The sequence below is a fragment of the Petaurus breviceps genome, unplaced genomic scaffold, assembly GCF_028583685.1.
Source record: "Petaurus breviceps papuanus isolate PSGF00001 unplaced genomic scaffold, PetGlider_PUasm1.0 188, whole genome shotgun sequence".
In the NCBI taxonomy this organism is placed as follows: Eukaryota; Metazoa; Chordata; class Mammalia; order Diprotodontia; family Petauridae; genus Petaurus; species Petaurus breviceps.
This window is the reverse complement of record NW_027185804.1, coordinates 21,180,492-21,202,280: the sequence shown is the minus strand read 5'-3', so window position 1 is coordinate 21,202,280 and position 21,789 is coordinate 21,180,492. Positions and strand designations below refer to the sequence as shown.

General features: G+C 37.0%; 1 protein-coding gene across 4 annotated transcripts in view; it reads left to right on the top strand.

Moving 5' to 3' along the window:
* IMMP1L (inner mitochondrial membrane peptidase subunit 1) overlaps nt 1–21,789 on the top strand; it is a 102,232-nt gene that overhangs the window by 6,539 nt on the left and 73,904 nt on the right. For all 4 annotated transcript variants that reach the window (XM_069091358.1, XM_069091361.1, XM_069091360.1 and 1 more), the window contains exon 2: nt 5,627–5,665. The gene's annotated coding sequence lies outside the window, so the exon portion shown is untranslated. The remainder of the gene's footprint in view (nt 1–5,626; nt 5,666–21,789) is intronic.

Genomic DNA, 21,789 nt, shown 5'->3' with positions numbered 1-21,789 from the left:
CTTGCTTCTCAGAATGCTGAAGCCAAGAAGGCACCAATGGAAACTGCTTCTTCTTTTACTCTAAGTGGCCTGAGTCATCAGTTCTTCCTGCTCAGCAATCAGGCCCCTCATTGATTAGTTTATACATGGCCAGAAAGATGTGCCCTCCTCCTTTCTCCTGAGCACCCATGTGGTCCATTGGAAGCAGGCGGAGAGTATCTTCTCACTATGTTAACTTTCTAGGCTTTAAAAAGCAAACAAATCTTTGAAACATTTTCTGAACAAGGCAAAATCAATAATTCTATCACAATTCAGAATAAAGCAAATGAGGAAATAATCAACACGTCATCGTTGGTTAATAAATTTATAACGCACTCATACACATACACAAAGTCACACCCATATAAGATAAATAGATGAATAATTTATATATCACAGGCCATACATAAACCTGTCACCTTTTTTTTTTATACCAATGTACACAGTATCCTTGGGAGAAAGTAGGCACTTACTTAAAGAAACCTAGCAGAGAGTCACATGAATGAGGAAGACTCATGTTCTAAGGCAGTTCTCAGCTCTGAATTGTAGGCCTTAATGTCTTCTCTTCAGAACAGTTGTACTACAGGAAGCTGCATTTCTACCAAACAGGTATCTGCTTTTCTACTAAAGTATTCCCTTCTGAGCCCCACTGCTATCCTGCTGAGCAAATCCTCCCTTCTGCTACTCTAGAATTGATGAAGCAGTGAAAGGCCCTTTTAATTCCTACTCTTAAGGTGCTGAAGAACTGCTAAGTTATTGTAATGATAAGCAGTTCCTTGAACTAGAGTGCTACAAACAAACAACTCTTCACTCAATTGGATTTTAATCAACTCCCAGTTTTTTTGTTATAGCAAAATAGAGCTCACAGGACTATAGTTCTCTGGGCAATACAAACAAGCCAAGCCAGCTCTTCACTGGATAGAGTGCTCAAGCAGTCATTTTTGAGAGGTTTCACCCTCCCAAGTTATAGATGGTGCTGTAGTGCAGTAAGCTAAATTTAGTTCTCTTCCAGTGAGCTCTTGCCTTTTTTCTCTTTTAATTTTTAAAAAATTCTGAATTTGACAAGTACCAAATGTAATAAACATTTCCATATTATACCTGACACTGAATCACTTATGTAGTTTGCTTTTCTTTTATAATATGTTCTGTGAAACATAGAACTTTCAAAGCCGGTGTATCTTGTGATTCCTTCTGACCTTTTTTTTAGTGGAGGACCACCCCCTTATTTCCTCTTGCCTTTTTACTACCCCTTTTCCCCAAATTAAAACAACAACAAAACAGCAAAAAACAAACAAACAAACCCATATAACAAATATTCATAGTCAAGGAAAATTCACCCAATGGCCATATCTGTAAAAATATATCTCATTCGGTAACTTGAGTTCATCATCTCTGTCTAGTTGGGCAGTGTGCTTCATCTGTGTTCTAGAATCGGGGTTGGTCATGTCATTGATCAGAGTTCCTTAGACTTTCAAAGTTATTTTTGTTTACCATATTGTTATGGTATAAATTGCCCTCCTGGTTCTGCTCTCTTCAGTCTGCATCAGTTCATAAGTTCTTCCCAGATTTCTTTGAAATTGTCAGTTTTATCATTTCTTATACCACAGTAATATTGCATTATATTCATATACCGTACTTTGTTCATCCATTTCCTAATTTGTGGTAGTTTCTAATTCCTTGCCATCACAAATAGAACTGCTCTGAGTACTTTTGTTCTTTTTGTAAATAGGGGTTCTTTTCTACTCCCTTTTATCTCTTTGGGGTATAGACCTAGCAGTTTTCTCACTATAATGCAGCTCAGTTTCTGTCTTTGGCTTACTTGCAGTCATTGCCTAGCAGTTAACTTTTTGGGCCAAAGTGTTTGGATGGTCAACCACTTTCCTTGCATAATTACAGATTGACGTCAAGAATGGTTTGAACAGTTCATAACTTTACCAACAAGATATTCCTGTACTCCCTTCACATAGCCACTTCAACATATATCATCTTTACCAATTGGCAGGGTCTGAGGTAAATATTTAGTTGTTTTAATATGCATTTTTCTTAGTGATTTGGAACATATTTTCAAATACTCATTTATACTTTGCAGTTCTTTTGAAAACTATTCATGTCCTTTGATCATTTCAGTATTGGGGAATAACTCTTGGTATTATACATATATATGTATAACTTAATTCATCAAATATCTTGAATATCAGACTTTTTGAGAAATATTGGCTTCTCAAGACTCATTTTTTAAGTCCACAAAAATTACTCCTTAGCCATATTTTTCCCCATCTTGTGATGATGATTTTTTAAAAGTCAGCTTTGAAAAAAAAAAAAGGCACAAACTACTTAAGTACCTAAACCATTGTAGTAATGATAGAGTGTCCCCAGGGATTCAGTCATGATTACTATAAGGTAAAGAATAAATACCTTTACAGTTTGTTGAATTAAAGAAGTTCTTAAATAGTATATTTGCCATCTGTCTTGGGAATCTACTCAAAAGAACTTTAAGCCAGAAAGGATGGGGAGAGACAGAAGATGACCTGTGTGTAATTCCTCTATTAAGTATGAAAGAGTAGTTACATTAAGGAAGATGAGCAGTTTAGACACTTAGAAAGTCACAGAAAAAAATCCAAGAAAATAACCATTCCTAAGAACATGGTTCCAAATAAATAAATTCCCAAAGATTAGGAAAGATGAACTAGAATTCCTAATTCCAGGAGCCACATTTTACCTTATAGGTATCACATGGGGTGAAATTCCTCAATCTCCATGTGTGTATACCTTTATTCAAAAGAAACTGGATAGGTAAAGGCATTTGTGGGATGGGGCAGCATTGTAGATTAAGGAGGCATTCTTGTTGGAGGAAATTCAGAAGCTGTAATTGAGAAACATCATGGAAAGTATGGGAGAGAAGATCAGAGGAGGGAAATAACTGACAACAGAGAAGGAACTGCTACTTAATTCTTCATTCGTTTCTATTTTCTTGCCAAAGGAGAATGACCTTTATCCAAAAATACAGAAAAAGAAATGATAGCCAAGACAAGCAAGAAGATATTACCAAAAAAGCATCTAGCTTTTCTTAATAAGCTCAAATCATCTGGCCCAGGAAACTCCGAGAGTCAGATTTTACAGGGATTCACAGATAGGATTGCTGGGCCACTCTATTTTACGGAGAGTCGTTTTTATATCACTTAAATTTATCTCAGCATCCCTCCCTTTACTTCTTCCTTCCAGAAAGCCATCCATATGGCAATTTTTTAAGAAAAAGAAAAAAAAAAGAAAATCGAATAGTCTATCAACAAGTTTGAAAATACATGCCGTGATCTTCACTCCTGGACTTCTCACTTCTGTAAAGGAATTGAAGGAGTTGTGTTTCCAGATCTCTTCTTCAAGGCCATACTTGTTCTGTATACAATTCTGTAGTATTCAGTTTTGATTGCTTTGTGGTTCTTTCCATTTACATTATTTAGTCATTCGTTATATGGTGTTTTGGTTCTACTTGCTTCTTTCTGCATCAGTTCATGGAAGTTTTTCCATACTGCTATATTCATCATTTCTTACAACATAGCAATATTACATTGCTCTCGTGTACTACAGTTTGTTTAGCCATTCCCCAATATGTGGGTACCTACTTTGTTTCCATTTCTTTGATACCACAAAAAGTTTTACAACAAATATTCTTATGTTTATGGAGACTTTCTTCTTACTAATAACTTTCTTGGGATATAAATTTAGTAGTAGAATCTTTGGGCTTTTGTCCCTTTATTTGCATAAATCCAGATTGTTTTACATAATGGTTGCATTGATTCACAGCTCTACCAACAATGCACCAGTATGCATATTTTTCCACAACCTCTCCAACATTGACTTTCCATCTTTTGTTGTCCTTCCTGATTTCATGGGTGTGAGGCAAAACCTCAGGATTATTCTGATTTGTAATTCTCCTATTAGTGATTTCGAGCATTTCATATGGTTTTTAATCGTTTTCAGTTTTCTTGAGAACTGTTTGTTCATAACTACCAACCTATTAATCTGTTGGTGAAGGGCTCTGTCTTTTTTATCCCCATATGTGTTAGCATTTTGTAGTTATTTGGAATGTGTTCTCCATTTCTATTATTGTTCCTTGGACTTCTTTATCATTATTTAGAAATGCAGTTGAATTTTGAGAGTATATATTATAGCCTGTAGCTTTGCTGAAGCTACTGCTTCACTATTTTCCCAGGATTTTCCAAATATACTATTGTGTCATTAGCAGATAGGGTTAGTTTTTTTTCTCCTTTTACTCTGTTTATAATTTAATTTTGTTCTTGTTTTATTACTGTTGTTAGCATTTCCAGGATGATATCAAATAATAGGGGGAGAATGAACATCTTTGCTTTACTTATGTAGTTATTGGAAATGGTTCTAGTATATCTCCATTGCATATGATTCTTCCTTTTGATTTTAAGATAGATAATTTTTGTGATATTAAGAAAGGTATCTCTATGCCTATACTTTGTAGGTTTGTCTTTTTGTTTCTTTGTTTTCTGTGTAAATGAGTGTTATACTTTGCCAAAGCCTTTTCTTTGTCTATTGAAATAATCATGTGGATTTGGATATTTCTCTTTTTAATATGATTAGTTGGTTGCTTTCTTTTTTTTCCCAAACTCTTTTTGGAGGGGGAGGCAAGGCAATTGGGGTTAAGTGACTTGCCCACGGTCACATGGCTACTATGTGTTAAGTGTCTGAGGCCAGACTTGAGCTCAGGTCTCCTGCCTCCAGGACTGGTGCTCTATTCACTGCGCCACCTAGCCACCCCTTGATTGCTTTCTTAATGTCAGACCATTCTTCCATACCTGGTTATGAATCCAACTTGATCATAATGAATGTATTCTTGAATAGATTGCTATAGTGTGACAGGATTTTGTTTAAAATTTTAAAATGTATATTCATTAATAATATCAGTCTATGTTTTTCCTTCCATGTTGTATTCTTTACTGGTATGTATATACACATAATTATATATACACACACATTACATATATATATTCTGAAAAAAGGATTCTGGGAAGGTGCTTTCCCAGTTCCTGAGAATAATTTATAAAGGATGTTTGCTAATTGTTCTTTAAAAGTTTGATAGAATTTTCTTATGAATGTATCAGAACTAAGAGTTTTCCTTTTGTATTTCCTGTATATCTAATTCTTTTTCCTTTTCTGAAGCTGGGCTATGTAAGATCTCCGTTAGATCTTTTGTCATTTTGGATTTTTATATTTTTTGAAGATATTCCTCTATTTCTTTTGTGTTCTAAATTTTGTTAGCATATATACATAGTACATAATGCTTTTTAAAAAATTCTTATAGCTTTATTGTAATTTCACCTTCCACATTTGCTATTTTATTCATTTGATTTTCTTCCCTTTTCTTTTCAAATCAAAATGGCTAAAGGTTTAACACTTTTATTAGAGTTTTCAAAGAACCAGGTTTTAGCTTTATTTGCAGTTTCCATGACTTTTAAAAATCTATTTAATTTTTTTATCCTCTTTTGTTCTTATTTTAGTTTTATTTGTTGGTTTTCTAATTTTTTTTAAATTTATTTTCAATTTATTAATCTTTTATGTTTTGTTAATGTTTGTTTTATAGGGATATGATTTTCCTGAAGACTGCTTCCCAGAAATCTTGGTATGTTGTTTTCATCATTATTACTTTATTTTACATAATTATTAATTGCTTCTATGATTTGCTCTTTCATCTACTCTTTATTTAGAATTTAATTGTAATTATCCATTTGGGTCTGTGTCCTTTTTTTGTGGTCCCCTGAACCAATTATTATTTTTATTCCATTTTCATTTATAAAGGATGCATTTACTATTTCTGCCTTTTCACTTTTATTTGTAATATCTCTGTATCTTAATACATGGTCACTTTTGTAAAAGCTTCATGTGATACTAGGAAATACAGATATTCTTTTGCCGTTAGAAGCTATCTGAAAACTTTAATTTAAATGAGTTTAAAAAAATAAGAGAATCAAATAACCAGATAAAATTGAGAAAGAAAAAGGAACTAGTAGCAAAACTCTGAAACCAGGAAAAAAAGAAACAAATCTAGGGTAGAAGATTGTGAGGGAAGAGAGAGCCAGTGGGAATAGGCACCTTTGTTTAGTTCTGTATTTTACTTTATGTTTATCTTTCTGTTAGACTTATCCCAAACTGAGAGGAGGATATTGAAACTTCCTGTCACTATTGTGTTAATCTGTTTATTCTTGTGGTTCAGTTAATATTTCTTTTATGAATTTAGAAACTAAGGAATTTCAAGTATATCAGTTTAATATTGATTTGGGTTTTTTTTTTTATACTTCTTTATCCTAATATAGTCTCCTTATCTTCCTAACTTTTTTATGTTTCAAATGTTTGTTTTTGCCTTGTGTAATGACATGATTTCAAACTCTTGGGTTTTTTTTTGGATTCACTTGATGCTAGTAAGTTTGTCTTGCCCCTCATTTCATTTTTGTTCTGCATATTAAATGTGTTTCTTATAAGCAACAGATTGTGGGGCTTTGTTTTCTTATTCAATATGTCACACTTTTTCATTTTATTGAATTGTTTATTCATAATTATTAAAAATTGTTAACTTATAATTAAAGTTTTGAAAGTAAGGTATATACTTTACTGTTAGTTTCTAACATTGTTTTTTCCCAGTTATGATTTTTTCTCCCACATTAGCTGTAGATACAAAGCTTTGTCTTTTTTAGCTTAATTTTTTTAAAAAAGGTGATCCTATTACCACCAGTTCTCTACCCTTATCTCACCCTCTCACCCCACCATCCACCCCTTTTTGGAATTCTACTTATTTCTTTTTCTTGCTTGCTTTTACCTAGTTATTTAACTATTCTTTTTTTTTTTTCTAACTCTCATTTAATCAAGTAGAATCCCCCTTTCTTTACCTTAAATTCTGTTTTTTTTTAGGTTTTTTTTTTAATATTGAATTTCCTTTGCCTTTATCTAGAAAATATTTCTTTCCTAAATTTTCTTCATTATTTATCTTCCATTTCTGTCTATTCTAGACTTTTATTCTTTGATTCATGCCCTTATACTTATTTAGTCCCTTTTTGTCTATATTATTACAGAATGAAAATTTTTTAAGGTATCTTTTTTGAGTTCACTCATTTAAGCAGCTTTTGTTATTGCCTTGTAGATCTTGCCCAGTAGCCCTCTTTTTTTCTGTTTTGCCTCACTTTTAGTAATACCAGTTCCTGCAGGTAACAGACAAGATATTGCTCCATGATAGCAATCTTCCTTTGTCCCTGATTGTGTAGTTCATAATTGGCCTTTTCCTTTTTTCCCCCCTATTTGCCTTGAAATTGCCTCCCTGTGTCCATGCCCTCTGATTCTTCTGGATGTCACTTGCCCAGAGGAGCATCCTGAGGCAGGATGAGTGTTCTCTCTGAGCACTGAATCTCAATATATAATACTTAAGTCCCCAAACTCCCTTTTTATAGAATATCTTTTACTAGCAGGTGCATTATCAGTGGTACCCCTCCCACTTTTGAAGCTAGGTTTCCCTTTTTCTTTCTCTCTTTTTGGATTTCTGTCTTTGCCTCCTCATCCAGTCTCCCGTGGTCTGCCTTCCCTATAGACTCTAAGAGTTATTTTTTCCTTCCTTGTTAATCTTTGACTTGAATAGGGATATGCCACTTATTCTCCTCTGTCTTCCTTCTTCCCTCCCCATTTTTTATGCCCTCCTATTTTGCAATTTATTCCCACAAAATCCTTTTATTAACTTGCAGGCTGAGTGTTGTAAGGATTAGTCCATGATATATAAAGTATATTTCTCCACTGTCACTTTTTTTGGATTTTTGCTTTCACTCTTTTTTCTTTCCAGTGATCTCTCCTTCGTTATTGTTGTCCTTGGTTGCTTTATTTTTTTTTTTTAATCCTCCTATTTTCTGTTTTCTGGGGTGTCTGAGAAGTCAATAATCTCATCAATTCTGATTATCTTTCTAAGAATGTTAGGAAAGACTTTATTATTGTGCATGCATCTTTTGTTGGTTAGACTCAGATTTTTGGGCTAAGTCACTTAGGCTTCATCTTAAGATCGATTGCTTTTCAGAACCCAATCAGTAAGACAGTCACTAAAGCCTTGACTTTGCCAATCAATATGTAAATACTCATACTGAAAATTTAATAAATGCTCTCTTGAGCTGGCTCTAGCACACACCCAACAATGAATATAACTGAAGTTTTTGATTTGAGGTTTCTTTTATAGATTTACCAGTGGTTCTTTCAGTTTTCACTTTGTCTGGTTCTGAGTGATCTGGGCAATTTTTTTTTTTTTGAAATATATTATCCTTTTTTCTTTTTTGAGTGTTTAAGGGGTCCTATTCTTAATTTATTTCACCTCAACCTGTTTTTTAGTTCAGATAGTTTTGATTATCCTTATAACTAGTATTTATATTGTGTTTTAAAATTTACAAAGCACTTTGCAAATATTTGATTTTTACAACCTACTTGGAAATTAGGTGTTATTATGATTCCTATTTTGCAGTTGAGGAGACTGAGGCAGACATCTGTAACCTGCCTTGGGTCATATAGCTAGTAAATATCTGAGTCTGGATTCAACCTGATCAGCTGATAGGGTTTTATTAATGGAAATGACACTAAAGAAACATTTCCATCTTCTTGGCTACGGAGCTTTTCTGTTTGCCCTGCAGCTGAAACCTCCTATCAGTGTTGTCTGCCCAGTTCAAAAGTGAGAGGAGAGATAATCTTACTTCATTTTCAATACCCATCATTTAGCTCAGGGCTTTGCGTACAGTCAGCACTTAGGACATTCTGTTATTCATTCATTCATTCTCATGGAGTTAAGTTTTTTGTCCCATTTTGGTTTTCTTGGATAAAGTTTTCCAACTTTTATTCGGAGCTGTTTATTCTTCCATCTTTTCCCTCTCAGGACCTCTAATTTAATTTTTTTTCTCTCACCATTTCTTGTACTTATTTATTCTTGGAGAGGACAAGCAGTTTTTTTTGGAAGTTCTACTTTTACTTATAGTAGAATTATTCTCTTCTGAATTAACCTCTTAGGTTTCTACTAAATTGTAGTATTTCCTCTTTATGTTTGTTTGTTTTTTTCTTGTTTCCTTCTATCTCCAGCCTTAGTTATTGGATTAGGACTTGAGCTAGGGTCAAGTTTTGCCTCCTTCCATACTTTTTTATAGGGTAATGAAATCCTGCTCGGTCCTGTCTCCTCTGATGCTGCTGTTATTGTGATAGTCCTGGATGAGATGACAGGGACCCAGTACCAGCCTCTGCTGTAATTTTTTGTAGGGTCTCTTTTCTTGGTATTGCTGTGTGATTGTGTTGCCTTCCACCCTTTAATTTACACAACTTCCAACTGGGAGTTGATTCTATTCCATTCTGTCGTTGACAGGTTCTACTCAGATGATGAAGATTATAGTAGTGTCAGGACTCTCTGACTCCCCTCTCCCTCCAGCTGTTCTCATAGACCAGCACTAAGATCTCTCTGGCTTCAGCTATCCTGTTACCTAAAGTTTAGACTGGTTTCCCTCTCCCTTGGTGTATCCATGTTCAGAAAGCTGGCATATTGAATGATCTTTAGGTTCAGGCTGGGGTCAGCCCCCTTGGAAAACCCCCACTCAGAGTACCTAAAGGAGTCAGGCCATTCAGGACAGCTTGTGCTGCTTTCCATCTACCTTGTCATGACTTCTTGCTGAGCATTCTCTGGCATTCAGCCATTTTCTTGGGTGTCTTAAAATGTGTACCAAATATGGCTACCTTAAAATATGCACCTTTAAGAAGACTACGACATCTTATAATTTTTACTTTAAAGATTTTTTTCCTGACACATGAGAAGTTTCAAAATGTTTTAGAGCACATTATGCATATTACTTCCAATTTGATATTAAAAAACTAAAAAAGTAAGTCATGTATTTGTCAGTTTTTTTATTGAAGCAATCTAAATTAGTTCATCTGAAAATAAGTTAATTACTGGCATATTATGATATGACTGCTGATCTGCTTCAGTGAGTCCTGGAATATTGAAAACAGCACCACAATCCCAAATCTCATTCTAATGTACATTTTGCCAATCATTTCTGAGCTGGCTAAAAGACTGGTGACCATCCACATCTGGTACTTAGAATCTAGAGCCTAATTCCTTACTTGTTACTGCATCCTTGTAAAGCAAACTGTTTCAAAATGTTTTCTAGACTCCTTAAATTCTGCTTCCCTCAGTTCAGTAATTCAGGCATCTCTGATTTCATCAGTATAGCTGTTTCTCTCACTGATTGTGACCTCTCTACCGTTGTTGGTCTAGGAGCTAGGTAGATGAGGATATGCTGGAGTGGAAGGAGAAATAGATTTGGGTTTGAATTTCATCTCCAATAATAAACTGTGAGTCTGGGGACATCACATAACTTTTGAGCATTAGTTTCATTTCTAAAATAGAGATATATCTCCTTGTTGGTTACTGAATAGAGATCTCATATTTAGAATAGCAATGACTAAGTTAATACTTGTAGATTGTCTAAAATCTTTGTGATTCTTAGCTTTCTCTATTCACTTTTATGTCAGCGTTCCCGCAAAAGGGGTTTATGTAGGACTGAGGACCATTTGGCATTTTTCTTTGTTTCAGTGGTTTCCATGGCCAAATGATTCATCACCAAGTAGCCATCAAGGGCCTGTCCCTACTTTGCTAGGCTAGTCCTTAGAAAGCAGATGGTGACTGTTGCTGAGACTATACTTGAACCCTGTCCAACATGGGAACCTGCCAGAATTTGTACTGTGCTGGAAAAGCCTTAAAGGGTCCAGGGTTGCCTTCACTTCATAATATGGCATTGAAGTAGAACTCTTTGGTGGGAAAAAACTTAAAACATTATGTAAACGTCAGCAGGCTGAATTGTAGTTAGAAAAATACATAGAAGATTTAATGACTCCAAACTTCTCAGTGCAATAACATTATTCTTCTAATGGTAATGTATGGCTTTTAGCCATTTAATTCCATTCTCCAACGAGGTCAAATTGCAGGTCGTTCGAAGGACATTTGAGAGGTATATGAGTAGTTGGACATGAGTAAGCTTTAATACATTATTAGAATTTCCCAGTAATTGTCCATCAATAAACATTAAGGGCCAAGCTCTGTTAAGTCACAATGAAAGGCAAAAGCAGTCCCTGCCCTCAAGAAGAATACATTCTGATGGGGAAGATAACATGTAAATAACTAGGTATATATAAGGCAGATAGAGGATGGAAGGTAATCCAAGAGAAGGTGATACTAGCAACTGGAAAGGCCTCCTGAAGAAGAGGGGACATTAACCGTGTCTTAAGGAGACTAGGGAAATTAGGAGATGCAGTTAAGGAGAGAAAGAATTCCAGGCAAAGGATATAGTCAGGATAAAGGCACTGGAATAGGAGATGGAGTTTTGTGTGTGAGGAACTCTTAAGTAAGGCTGGAGTGTAGAGTGAAGCAAGGACAGTCAAGTGTAAGATTGCAAAGGTAGGAAAGGCCCAGGTTTTGAAGCACTTTAAATTCCAGAAAAGTTTATATTTGATCCCAGAGATGAAATATAGAGTCACTAGGGTTCATTGAGAAGACAGTCTTCCTGTTTAGAAAAATCACCCTGGCAGCTAAGTATGAGTATTGGAATGCATAGAAACTTGAGGTAGAGTGACCAGGCAGAAAACTTGAGATGATGAGGGCTTGAAGTTGGGTTGTGGCAGTATGTGGAGGATTCCTGAAGAATAGTAGGAAAATTTTTAAAGAGGAAGGGTTTTGTGGAGAAAGATTGTAAATTCTATTTTGGACGTGCTGAGTTTGATTACAGTTTCTTTGGGGCTGGATTTCAGTGTCTCAGCTTCGTCCCACACCAGGTAATTCACAGTTTAGCAGCTCAGGTCTCTGCCTCAACTAACTTTTGGGTGATCATAATTGACCCCGGTTGGCTGCTGTTCTCTTTCCTTTAAGCTTAGTGGAGTATAAAACAACCTCCCACAATCACAATGGCCTCTCCTCTCCTCTTCTGGTGACCTGCCTCACTCCCTCTATTCCTCAGTTCTTTGGCCTGATGTTGGCAGTTCAGAGCCTATTTTCCCTCGCACACTATTAGATCTTTACAGCACTGGTGTTTCTTGGTTGTAGAGTCCAGTGACCTCTTGCTTTTGAAGGGCTGTGGTCAAGTTGGCTGTCAAACCCCAAGCAAACTTCTTTGTCCTTGAGCAAGAGTTTTTCCAGCACTGGAAAGAGGGAGTGAGAACCTAGGTGTGGGGATGGGTTTTGACGTAAGCCACTGTTGTACCATTGGGTCTTCTAGGTCTGCAGCCTTGTTGCTGGTAATGTGGGAGGTGGGGGAGTGGTGCTGAGTGAGCTCAGGGTCAGTGAGTAGGTTTGGGGGTTTGTTTGTTTGTTTCTTAACTTTTTGGATTCTGGATGTCCTAGAGACACTCAGCTGGGAGACAACTGAAGTTGCTTTTTTGCTAGTTTCTGTTTTCAAGAGAGGTCAGAAAAATAAGAAAAAGTATCTAGTCTGCCATTTTGTTGCTCATGTATGGCAGACTCGACATGTTGAGTTTGAGGTTCTTACAGGACAACCAGTTTGAGATATCTGAGGAACAATTGGTGATTCAGGAAAGAGACTAGAGCTACCTTTATCAATCCGGGAATAATCTGCATGGATAGTTGAACCCATAGGAGTTGCTATATAGTGATTAAAGATAAGAGAGAGGAGGGGACAATTGGAACAATTTGAAACACTTTGATGGGAAAGTCAGAAAGCTATGGGACCAAGAGTGCATATAGACAGGTTTCCTTTGGCAAGAAGAAGGGCTACTTTTTCATCCAAAACCAGTGTGAAGGACATTTTGAGGTGCTGATGTTGCGAATGAGAACAACAGATTGGTCAAAAAACAGAATCTGGATCAGCTAGGGTTTGTTGAGTTTGCTAGCAGGAGAGCTTCATCCAAAGAGGCAGAGACTCCCAGAATGGACAGTATAGAAAGTTTATATAGGTTTTGAGCAGTGAGGAACAGGTTAGGGGGGGCAGGGCAAGGTCTCCGTTGCTAAGGCCTGAGGCTGATCTGATGCAGTAACTTTTACCCAGTTTCAGGGTTAGGGATTTCTGCATAACAGGCTGGAGGGAGAAGGGCAGACTCTCAGAATAGGTTACCATGGCATAGCCTATTGTGGGTTACTTGCATTGCAAGCACTAATGGGACAGTACAGATAGACATGTGTGAACAACATAGAATGATTCTCAAAATCTTGTAACTCTGGATCCACAGAGGGAAGATGTCTGAATGATGTGAGGTGAGAGGAAAAGGAAGAATTTTTATTGAATAGTCTTAATTATTTCTGTGAAATATGAAACAAGGTGCTTGGCTGAGAGAGTGGGAGGAGAGGGTGCTGTGAGAGGCCTGAGCAAAGACAGTGATCAGTAGAGTAGTGGCAGTGGAGATTGTGATAGTGAATCAGTTGAAGAGGAATAAAATGTTTGCTTTGCTGCAGTGAGGCCCTATTTGATATAAAATACAACTTTAGTGGGGGCATATGTGTCACTTAAGCCTGCTTTCATAATTTCCTGCAGCTTCTTTCAGCAGCACATAAATATTCAATCCCTGAGTCAGTTAATATTTATTAAATGTACCAGGGACTGTGCTAACACTGGAGGTACAAAAGGAGGCCAAGGACCATCTCTGCCCTTAGGGTAGTCACTTAACCCCTGTTTATGGCAGCTCCTTATCCACAAAGTGGCACAGTCTACAAACAAATATTTACAAAGTAGTTCTAAATAGGAAATAAGCAAGGGAAGGTGCTAGAATTAAGAAAGATTGGAAGAGGCTTCATGTAGAAGATGGGTTTTTTTAAAGGAAGACAGGGAAGCCAGTTGGTCAGTTGAAGAGGGAGAGCATACTAGGTATGGGGTAGAACCATAGAAAATATCAGGTCTAGAACCATCTTTTTTGTGGAACAGCAAGGACACCAGGGTCACTAGATCAAAGAGCATATGCTGGAGGAGTGTGTGTGTGTGTGTGTGTGTGGTGTTTATTCCAGAGGACTATGACATCAGGTCGTTGATGACATGACTTGCAATTGACTTTGAGTTGAGCGAGGGAGGGCTGTGCAAGGTCACCAGCCCTTACTTTCTTCTCCAGAGCCATCTGGGTGCAATGGCCAGATATCGACTGGAGATGGCCTAGTGAGAGAACTTGGCCCTTTTAAGCTAAGGTCTTTTCAGGCTCTCACTTTGAGTGAGGCAATGCCCATTCAGTGAATAGACCTTTTTAAGAAGTGAGTCAAGGGATGACCCCTTCAATAAGAAAAAAAAAATCAAACTACAAGAGGAAGACAGGGGAATAAGGTATAAGAAGACTGGAAAGGTAGGAGGGGCTAGGTTATAAAGAACTTTCAATGCTAAACTGAGCATTTTGTATTTGCTCCTGGAGGCAATAGGGAACCACTGGAGTTTATTGAGGAGGGAGTGACTTGTGGGACTTGTGTTTTAGGAAAATCACTTTGAGAGAATGGATTTGAATGGGCACATTTGAGGCAGATTGACCTACCTGTAGGCTGTTGCAGTAATCCATGTATGAGGTGACTAGGGCTTGCACCATTGTAGTGGCAATGTTAGAGAAGAAAAGGAGGTGAATTTGAGAGGTGGTGCAAAGGAGAAATCTATAGGATTTGGTAACAGATTGAAAATGGGGGAAAGTAGCAGATAGTGAGGGGCAGCTGGGTGGTGCAGTGAATAGATCACCAAGATCATTGGAGTCAGGAATATCTGAGTTCAAATCTAGCCTCAGACATTTATTAGCTGTGTGACTCTGGGCAAATCACTTAATGTCTGTTTGCCTGAGTTCCTTATCTGTAAAATGGGGAGACAATGGAGAAAGAAATGGCATACTACTCCAGTATCTTTGCCAAGAAAACCTTATGGACAAAAGTCCATGGAGTCATGTAGAGTTGGGTATGACTGAATGACTGAACAACAATAAGGAGAAAGTGAGGAGTTGAGAATAACACCTAGGTTATGAGTCTGAGGGACTGGGAGGATGTTATTTACAGGAATAGGGGAGGGAGGAGGTGGGGAGGGGTCAGGAAGAAAAATGAGTTCTGTTTTGATGTGTTGAGTTTAAGATGCCTAATGGACATCCAATTGAAGACATCTAAAAGGTAATTAGAGATGAGAGATTGAAGGTCATTTGAGAGGTTAGGACAGGATAAGTAGATCCTCGGAAATCAGGGAATCATCAGCATAGAGTTGGCAATTAAATCCAAGGGAGCTGATAAAATCAACAAATGAAGTAGTTTAGAGGAGGAAGAGGGCCCAGGATAGAACTCTGTGGGATACCTACAGTCAGAGGAGTTGATGTGAATGAGGATCCAGCAAAGGAGACTGAGAAAGAGATAGATGGGTGGGATAGACAGGAAGAATAGTGGTGTCCCAGAAACCTAGAGAGAAAAGAGTATGAGGAGAAGGTGATCAACAAAGGCTAGAGAGAGGTGAAGGAGAATGAGAACTGAGAAAAAGCTATGAGATTTGGCAATAAATCGCAGTAAAGGATACAGATGGTGTGAGTAATCCAGGATTGGAGTATGGTAGTGATGGGGGACGGGATCCCAATAGGTTCAGCAGGAACTCTGATCTTATCCAAGACCAGAAAACCTGAAATATCGTCTGGAAAGAATTCAAGGTCTCAGGCTTAATTGGAGTGAGAGTTGTAGAAGTTTATTGTTACGCTTCCAGGAGAAGCAGGCAAGAGTCCTTTAGGGGACCTGCAAGTGAGAGGGGTACATGCTTTTACCTTTAAAGGGTAGGGCTGCCATTGTCAGGGCTGACCAGACGGGAGGGGCCTGAGTGCATAGACCAAGGTCAGAGCTGACCAAGAGGAGCTGTGAATAGATAGTTTAGATAAGATTTGGGCCAGGTGAAGGGAGACAAGAGGATTTGGGCCAGGCCGGAGGAGGAGACTTGAGGGATTAAGTAAGAACAAAGGGGTCGCAGGGTGTTGCCTAGGTGGAGTGTGGGATAGGGAGAAGGGGCAGAGCTCAAGAGTGGGAAAGGACAAACTGCAGTTACAACTGAACAGACTGGTTTTACAAGTTGGTTTTACTGGTTTGACCTAGACCCCAGGTACCCCATCAGTAGTATGTGATGGGTGATAGGAGAAGGGGGCAAGGGATTGGAAGACAGAAGATAGTATAGAGTTGGATTGGTTTACAAAGGATGGAGGAGATGTAACAACTGCTATTGTGGCAAATTTGGGTTTGAATCTCAGTGAAAAAGAGGTTGTTTAGTGAAGGCGGTTAAAAGAGGCTCTCAGAGCAAAAAGTCTTCTTGATCCCCTGCAGGAACAAGTGAGTCAGGGTGTATGAGAGAAAAGTGTAGCCAGTACTGAGGGTACACAGGCTAGTAATAGAAGCCATGTCATCAGGAGGGAGATCTGTCTCACTGAAGACTAGAAAATTGAAGATGTGAGAAAGGAAGATGAAAGGAAGTATATTAATTATGGAACAAGCATTTGAGGACATAGTAAAGAACTTTGTCAGAGAGACAGAGAACTGGAAAAGGATGTAGGGGCTGGCAGTTATGGCAGAAGAGGGCACAGCCTGTCCCACAAAGAGTTTAATTCTAGTTTGCTGAGGTTGGGGGGTGGGGTGGGAGTGGAATCAAGTTCCTTGTGGTTGGACTGTGAGAACAGTGGCAGAGCTGGGTCTCTGAGGATGACAGCCTGGGGCTAGGCCAGGAACCTGGCAGGGGGCTGGATTGTAATACAGTCTGGGAGGGGGCTGTAAAGTGTGAGTTTTGGGAACAGATGTCTGCAAGTCATAAGGTGGAAACACCCCCTTCCCTGTGTCAGCACTCTAGAGTGACTTGAGTTATCTGGCTCTAGCTGAGGAAGGCTTTGGTTAAGTGTAACTAATTTGTAGCTCACTTTATCCAAAGGTATGTATCTATTCAGTGTTAGGAGTTGTAGAGGAAGGTTCTCAACATGTTGTGTAGATTCCCAGGGAAGGAATTACAGTAGGATAATAATGCGTGACATGAGATGGTGTATGACTTTCATTTTGGAAGGAGTGTTTACCTTGATGAGATTACCAAGCTGTTGAGATGTTAGTAATGTTAGTCTTTGAGAGCTGCTCTAGTTTAATAATTTACCTTATAGCCAAGCTTATCAAATGACTTTCCCCATCCTTCCAAAGCTGGTAGTCCTTGGACAGACATAAAAATCCTTTGCTAGACTTGTACCCAAATTTCCAGCCTTGTTTGATAAGCCACAGACTAAGCTCTTCTGCCTTAGCCTTTAAGAGCATATATCATTGGGGTGGCTAAGTGGTGGGGTGAATAGAGGACCTGAGTTCAAATCCAACTTCAGACACTTAACACTTACTAGCCATGTGACCTTGGGCAAGTCACTTAACCCCAACTGCCCTGCCCTCCCCCCTCCAAAAAGCAAAAACAGCAACAACAAAAAAAGAACATACATCATCATCATTGCTGACATTTATATAGCACTTCAAAGTTTGTGCTTTTTCCATGTATTATCTCACATGATCTTAACCCTGTAAGGAGGACAGTAATATTATTCCCATTTTACAGATGACAAAACTTAAGTAGAGGGGAATCGAGTTACTGGTATCTAGTAGTCTCCAACTACATCTGCAATGCTAAGCTGCCTTTATAATTTAGAGTCACTTCCATTCCCTTATACTTCAAGTTAGGGCTTCATTGCTAGTTCATATTGTAAGTTAAGCAGTTTGTACTGCAGACATATAGTGCCTTTACTGATTACATGATCTTAGACTCTTGAATTTCTCTAGATCTAGATTTCTACATCTCTTAAATGAATGGTTGGAACTAGATCAGGGTTGGTGAACCTGTGACCTTGAGGCCACATGTGGCCTTCTAGGTCCTGGGGGTGAGGCCTTTTGACTGAGCCCAAGTTTTATAGTAGAAAGTATTTTATCTAGGTGATTTGTCCTGTAAAGTTTGGATTCAGTCAAAGGGTTGCACTTAAGGGCATATAAGAGCCATATGTGGCCTTAAGGTCACAGGTTTCCTACCCCTGAACGATGATATGTTATATTCCTTCACTTCTAAATTTTATGATCTTAACATTATTTCAATAGTATTATAACATCAATAGATCTTGATCAGAATAATAAGAATTAGCAATAGTAAATATAACTATATAGGTGACAGTGGTGTTGTTTAATCTTTGACCATACAAGTATATAAAATTTTCATAAATAATGATTCTGTTCTCTGGCAACCAGAAAAGATATTAAATATTCATTTTAGAAATAACTCTGTGAAAACTAGGTATAGACCAACATCTTATACTATATGCCAAGATGAGGTCAAAATGGGTATGTGATTTAGAAATGAAGGGTGATACCACAAGCAGATTAGGAGAGCAAAGAATAGTTTACTTATCAAATGTATGGAGAAGGGAAGAATTTTTGACCAAATAAAAAATAGAGAATATTACAAGATGTAAAATAGATCATTTTGATTATATTAAAAGTTTTTGCGCAAACGAAACAAGTACAACCAAGATTAGAGGGAAAACAGGAAAAAAAATTATAGCAAGTGTCTCTGATAAAGGGCTCATTTTTCAAATATATAAAGAACTGCATCAAATTTATAAGGATAAAAGTCATTCCCCAATGATCAAAGCAGTTTTCAAATGAAATCAAACTATCAATAACCATATAAAAAATGCTCTAAATTACTATTGATTAGAGGAATGCAGATTTAAACAACTCTGAAGTACCATCTCACACCTGCCAGTTTGACTAATATGACAGAAAAGGAAAATGGTAGATATTGAAGATGTGGGAAAATTGGGACACTAGTATCCTATTGGTGGAGTTGTGAGCTAATCCAAACATTCTGGGGGACAATTTTGAACTATTCCGAAAGGACAAGCAAACTTTGTTTTCCTTTTGATCCAGGAATAAATACCACTACTATGTCGGTAACCCAAAGAGATTTTTTTTTAAAGGGGGGAAGGATATATTTGTACGAAAATATTTATAGCAGCTCTTTTTTGGTGGCAAAGAATTAGAAATTGAGGGAATATATATCAGTTGTGTAATGGTTAAATGAGTTGTAATATATGAATGTAATAGAGTATTATTCTAATATAAGAAATGATGAGCAGGCTGATTTAAAAACAAAACTGGGAAAGACTTACTCAAACTGATGCAAAGTAAAGTGAATAGAACCAGGAGGACATTGTACCTAGTAACAGCAACGTTGTATGATGATGTACTACAAATGACTTAGCTCTTCTCAGCAATACAATGATCCAAGACAGTTCTAAAGGACTCTTGATGAAAAATGCTGTCCATATCCAAAGAAAGAACTGCTGGAGTCTGAATACAGATTGAATCATGCTGTTTTCACTTTATTTTTTTTTTAATTATTTTTTTCCTTTTGGTCTGTTTCTTCTTTCACAATATGACTAATATAGAAATATGTTTTGCATATTAAATTGCTTACTGTTTTAGGAAGGGGAAGGGAAAGGAGAAAGGAAAAAGTTTAGAATTCAAAGTTACAACATAATCAGTTAAGTTATAAGACTATTGAAAAGAGACATAAAATTTATAGTAGAGGGAAAGAGGGGAGGGAGAGGAGCATTTCATGAGATCTGTTCTTGTCAATCTTGATTCGAGGAAGAAATAACATACTACATTAAGTATAAAAATCTATCATACCCTACAGGCAGTAGGAGGGGGGAAGGGTGGGTGACAAAAGGGGGGGTGGTTAGAAGGGAGGGAAAAAGTAGTAAGGGGGAAGGGTAGGAAAAGGGAGGGGGACTGATAAGGGAATAGTGAGGGAGGCAGCAGTCAAAAGAAAAACTCTTGAGGGAAAAGGAGAAGGGGGCAAAAATAAAAGCATAAACAGGGGAGGGAATAGGATGGAGGGAAAGAGACAGATAGTAATCATAACTGTGAATGTGAATGGGATGAACTCTCCCATAAAACAGAGGTGGATAGCAGAATAGATTGAAAACCAGAGTCCTACAATATGCTGTTTACAAGAAACAGGGGGATACACACAGGGTAAAGGTAAAAGACTGGAGTAAAATATATCATGCCTCAGCTAAAGTAAAAAAAGTAAGGGTAGCAATCCTTATCTCAGATAAAGCAAAAATAGATCTGATTAAAAGAGATAAGGAAGGAAACTATATCCTGCTAAAAGGTGCCATCAAATATGAAGCAATATCATTACTAAACATTTATGCACCAAGCAGTACAGCATCCAGATTCTTAAAGGAGAAGTTAAGGATGTTAGAGGAAGAAATACATAGCAAACTATACTAGTGGGGGACTTCAATCTTCCCCTATCTGAGCTTGATAAATCTAACCTCAAAATATACAAGAAAGAAGTTAAGGAGGTAAATAGAATCTTAGAAAAGATAGATATGGTAGACCTCTGGAGAAAATTGAATGGGGATACAAAAGAATATATCTTTTTCTCAGTGGTACATGGCACATATGCAAAAATTGACCATGTACTAGGGCATAAAAACCTCACAATTCAGTGCAGAAAGACAGAAATATTAAATGCATGCTCAGATCATGATGCAATAAAAATTATATGTAATAAGGGGCCATAAAAGGATAGACTAAAAACTAATTGGAAACTAAATAACTTAATCCTAAAGAATGAGTGAGTCAGACAAGAAATTATAGAAACAATAAGTAACTTCATTCAAGAGAATGACAATAATGAGACAACATACCAAAACTTGTGGGATACAGCAAAAGCAGTTCTTAGGGAAAGTTTTATATCCCCGAATGCATACATAAATAAAATAGAGAAAATGGAGGTCAGTACATTGGATATGCAAGTGAAAAAGCTAGAAAAAGAACAAATTAAAAATACCCAATTAAATATTAAATTAGAAATAATGAAAACCAAAGGAGAGATGAATAAAATTGAATTTAAGAAAACTATTGAATTAATAAATAAAACTAAGAGCTGGTACAAAAAATAATAAAATTGATAGAGCGTTAGTCAATATGATAAAGAAAGAAAACCATATTACAAATATTAAAAATGAAAAGGGTGAATCTACCTCCAGTGAAGAGGAAATTAAAACAATAATTAGGAATTATTTTGCCCAATTGTATGCACATAAATATGATAATCTTAGTGAAATGGATTAATATTTACAAAAATTTGAGTTGCCCAGACTAACTGAAGAGGAAGTAAACTTCTTAACCCCATGTCAGAAAAAGAAATTGAACAAGCTATCAGTGAACTCCCTAGCAAAAAATATCTCCAGGGCCAGATGGCTTTACTAGTGAATTCTCCCAAAGATTTAAAGAACAATTGACTCCAATACTTTACAAACTATTTGGGAAAATTGGAGAAGGAGTCCTACCAAATTCTTTTTATGATACAAGTATGGTACTGATACCTAAATTGGGAAGAGACAAAACAGAAAGAAAATTACAGCCCAATTTCTCTTATGAATATAGATGCAAAAATTCTAAATAAAATATTAGCAAAAAGACTACAGCAACTCATCACGAGAATAATAAGCTTTGATCAGGTGGGATTTATTCCAGAAATGCAAGTGTGGTTCAATATCAGGAAAACTACCAGTATAATTGATCATATCAACAACAAAACTAGCAGAAACCATATGATTATCTCAATAGATGCAGAAAAGGCTTTTGACAAAATACAACACCCATACCTATTAAAAACACTAGAAAGTATAGGAATAAATGGAGTCTTCCTTAAAATAAATAGCATCTATCTAAAACCATCAACAAGT